This window comes from Schistocerca americana, unplaced genomic scaffold, assembly GCF_021461395.2.
Source record: "Schistocerca americana isolate TAMUIC-IGC-003095 unplaced genomic scaffold, iqSchAmer2.1 HiC_scaffold_1430, whole genome shotgun sequence".
In the NCBI taxonomy this organism is placed as follows: domain Eukaryota; kingdom Metazoa; phylum Arthropoda; class Insecta; order Orthoptera; family Acrididae; genus Schistocerca; species Schistocerca americana.
This window is the reverse complement of record NW_025725513.1, coordinates 17,501-22,500: the sequence shown is the minus strand read 5'-3', so window position 1 is coordinate 22,500 and position 5,000 is coordinate 17,501.

Sequence of the window (5,000 nt, the reverse complement as noted above, 5' to 3'; positions counted from 1 at the left end):
CCGCCATGTCGAGCGCACCGCAAAACATACCGCCATCTGTAGGTCTCCCGCAACATGACCTCCTGCAACGACGATACCGTCATCTATGAGACGCCAAGCCGACTAAGACAGCCATGGGCCCACAGTGCCCTTCTTTCGACCCCACCCACAAAGCCTGCATCCTCTGTCGACAACAGCACCCCAACGCCAGCGCCTCTGCCGCACGAAGTCGTGGACCGGCAATCACTCCACCTGCACCTGTTCGTGCCCCACCCCAACCGCCCAACTCGCAGCTCCAGCGGATGAACGGCGGACTTTGCTCGCACTCGCAATGTGCAATCCACCCCTATAACGTGCGTTTCATGAAGAGTTATGTCCAATATGCGACATTCCCGCTGTCCCTATACATGAGCTGCGAGCTGTACCACGTACGAGCTACAGACGCGAGCGCGTTGCTCTCTGTACGAATGCAGATGCTCAGCGGCAGCTAGGAGGCGCTCCATCCATGTCGGTACCGGTGAGCGTTGCACTCGCAGTCGCAAAAACGTACGGCAAGTATATTACTCGGAAGAGTCAATGACAGTCCAAGCCCCCCTGCGTGGGAAGAGTCTTCCTAGGCCATGACCCACCGGAAGGGCGCAGCGTCCCCCACCCCAGACATGTGACGTCACACTATCGGTATTGACGACTAGACTGATTCCTTATAATCATTTGCCATACACCGGTGGAAGCTGCCGAGACGAGTAACTACATAGCGGGCTCGCCGTGTCACTAATGTACAGAGATACAATAGTTTCGACTGGAACCGGATTAAACGTATACACGGCGCTGATTAGTAATAGATAGAGCCATCAGAATACAGATAATGTATACAACTGTCCGTATACATGCTGAAAGACTCTGCTCACAATCACACGTCAGCCAGACACTCTTATCACGCACTACTCTCTGCCTGTAACAGGCACACAGACAATATCTAAGCACCAGCATGGAACAACACCCAGTGCATCCTCTCTGCCACATTAGACAATCCACACTATCATAACCAGACCGGGAGGTCCACTCGGAAAACAGAATATCCCACCCTTCCGACAACCACCATTGCTCAGCTAAGCCACCAACACCCACACATGTCCTACACAGGGGTGCACCCAACATCACAATACTGCCTCCTGTCACACCACACAAACAATGGCACGAATGAAAGACACAGGTCTGCCACAAGCATGGAATCAGAGCGCCGCCTGTTATGAGCCAAAGGTGCACCCTGACGTGGCAAATCAGATGATGCCGCAGTCATTTACTTACGATAATCACAATCAACAAACCAGCCCCCCCCCCCCCCCCCCCCGAAAACACCTTTCCTTACAACAATGTGTGCCTTAACCTAACCCGTATTGTGCCTTAACCTAACCCGTATTGTGCCTTAACCTAACCCGTATTGTGCCTTAACCTAACCCATATTGCGCCTTAACCTAACCCATATTGCGCCTTAACCTAACCCATATTGCGCCTTAACCTAACCCATATTGCGCCTTAACCTAACCCATATTGCGCCTTAACCTAACCCATATTGTGCCTTAACCTAACCTATATTGTACCTTAACCTAACCCATATTGTACCTTAACCTAACCCATATTGTACCTTAACCTAACCTATATTGTACCTTAACCTAACCTATATTGTACCTTAACCTAACCTATATTGGGCCTTAACCTAACCTATATTGGGCCTTAACCTAATCTATATTGGGCCTTAACCTAACCTATATTGGGCCTTAACCTAACCTATATTGGGCCTTAACGTAACCCACGTTGCGCCTTAACCTAACCTATATTGTACCTTAACCTAACCCATATTGTACCTTAACCTAACCCATATTGTACCTTAACCTAACCTATATTGGGCCTTAACCTAACCTATATTGGGCCTTAACCTAACCTATATTGGGCCTTAACCTAACCTATATTGGGCCTTAACGTAACCCACGTTGCGCCTTAACGTAACCCACGTTGCGCCTTAACGTAACCCACGTTGCGCCTTAACGTAACCCACGTTGCGCCTTAACGTAACCCACGTTGCGCCTTAACCTAACCCATATTGCGCCTTAACCTAACCCATATTGCGCCTTAACCTAACCCATATTGCGCCTTAACCTAACCCATATTGTACCTTAACCTAACCTATATTGTACCTTAACCTAACCTATATTGTACCTTAACCTAACCTATATTGGGCCTTAACCTAACCTATATTGGGCCTTAACCTAACCTATATTGGGCCTTAACCTAACCTATATTGGGCCTTAACCTAACCTATATTGGGCCTTAACGTAACCCACGTTGCGCCTTAACGTAACCCACGTTGCGCCTTAACGTAACCCACGTTGCGCCTTAACGTAACCCACGTTGCGCCTTAACGTAACCCACGTTGCGCCTTAACCTAACCCATATTGCGCCTTAACCTAACCCATATTGCGCCTTACCCTAACCCATATTGCGCCTTAACCTAACCCATATTGTGCCTTAACCTAACCTATATTGTACCTTAACCTAACCCATATTGTACCTTAACCTAACCTATATTGTACCTTAACCTAACCTATATTGTACCTTAACCTAACCTATATTGTACCTTAACCTAACCCATATTGCGCCTTAACCTAACCCATATTGCGCCTTAACCTAACCCATATTGCGCCTTAACCTAACCCATATTGCGCCTTAACCTAACCCATATTGCGCCTTAACCTAACCCATATTGCGCCTTAACCTAACCCATATTGCGCCTTAACCTAACCCATATTGCGCCTTAACCTAACCCATATTGCGCCTTAACCTAACCCATATTGCGCCTTAACCTAACCCATATTGTACCTTAACCTAACCTATATTGTACCTTAACCTAACCTATATTGTACCTTAACCTAACCTATATTGTACCTTAACCTAACCTATATTGTCCTTAACCTAACCTATATTGGGCCTTAACCTAACCTATATTGGGCCTTAACCTAACCTATATTGGGCCTTAACCTAACCTACTATTGGGCCTTAACGTAACCCACGTTGCGCCTTAACGTAACCCACGTTGCGCCTTAACGTAACCCACGTTGCGCCTTAACGTAACCCACGTTGCGCCTTAACGTAACCCACGTTGCGCCTTAACGTAACCCACGTTGCGCCTTAACGTAACCCACGTTGCGCCTTAACGTAACCCACGTTGCGCCTTAACCCAACACACGTTGCGCCTTAACCCAACACACGTTGGGCCTTAACCCAACACACGTTGGGCCTTAACCCAACACACGTTGGGCCTTAACCCAACACACGTTGGGCCTTAACCCAACACACGTTGGGCCTTAACCCAACACACGTTGGGCCTTAACCCAACACACGTTGGGCCTTAACCCAACACACGTTGGGCCTTAACCCAACACACGTTGGGCCTTAACCCAACACACGTTGGGCCTTAACCCAACACACGTTGGGCCTTAACCCAACACACGTTGGGCCTTAACCCAACACACGTTGGGCCTTAACCCAACACACGTTGGGCCTTAACCCAACACACGTTGGGCCTTAACCCAACACACGTTGGGCCTTAACCCAACACACGTTGGGCCTTAACCCAACACACGTTGGGCCTTAACCCAACACACGTTGGGCCTTAACCCAACACACGTTGGGCCTTAACCCAACACACGTTGGGCCTTAACCCAACACACGTTGGGCCTTAACCTGCTCTGTAATTGTCATACGACGCGTTAAATTAGTGTGGTGTTGCCTAACTGCAACCCCCGCAATATAGTTTGCTACTCGCACTGCCTGGTCCCCAGAGTATCGCTTCATGTTAAACACCTTGCAGCTATACACTGTAATGCGGATGGCAGCAGGACGTACATGCTCAATGCCCTTCGCAGTTGTTCATTGGCATTTGCATGGCGAAGCACAGCCTACGTTGTGGTACGGCGTGTGTCAACTGTCCGCTGATGTTGTACGTCCAAATCACACACTGTACTGCACATTGGTCCTCATGTACTGAATGATACATCGTGGTACATGTGTGACCGTACCACGACTGCGCCAACAACGGCGAACCATACGGTCCAAATATTGTGCACTCAGCTACGTGTCGTCTCCCTATAAGAGCTGGATTGCAGTATGGTATGCCGTGGATGGCGATCAGCATGAGCCGTCTGTTGATGTAGTGGCGCGTGTTGTCAGACGTAGTCGTCTCTTCTCACACACCGTGATAGCATGGTGCACTGCGTTCCACATCTGCGACATGCGACAGAGGCCGGTTGACAGTCGTTCGCGCAATGGACATCGCATACGTACGGGGGCCACCTTCCACGTGTTCGCGAAGCGTGCACATGTTGTTGCGTGTATGTGGGCAGACATAGTGTGTCGTGACACCTGACACAGGCATGCAACAATCGTTGAATTTGCAAATGGCGATGGACGTCTACGTTTGCTGGTGACGTTACGCAAATGAACAACTGGTAAACGGTTGTGGTGCGGTTGTTCTCGCTAGAGGTGAATCAGTGATGGCGACGATCGGTTGAGCTACCAACCGGTTGTTTCAGCGATACCCACCATGCCCACGAACGTGAATGGCATGTGGGTGTGAAGCGATACGCGGCGGTGGCTGGGTGGGACCGTCCCCGGCCGGTGAGGGGGGGCCTCCCGGCGTGCTGGCCGCGCGGTGCGTGGGCGCACGCGCTACAGCCGGCTGGTGGGGGCGGCCAGTGGCAGGCGCGCCGGCCGACGGAGGCGGCAGGCGGCGCAGCTGCGCGCCGGCGCACCCTGCACGCGGCGCCGTGCGGCCAAAGTAGGTCCTCGCGGGCCCGGTGCGAAGCGCGGTGGACATCTGCAGTGTGCTGGTCCGATTGAGGACTGTGTGCGCTGAGGATGCGCCGCCGCCCGGCGCTCGGCGCCGCGACGCCGTCTGCTGCTCGGTCGCCTCTGCGGTTCTCGCAGGTGGTTTGTATCGCAGCTGTGCGGACGTGTTGGCGCGT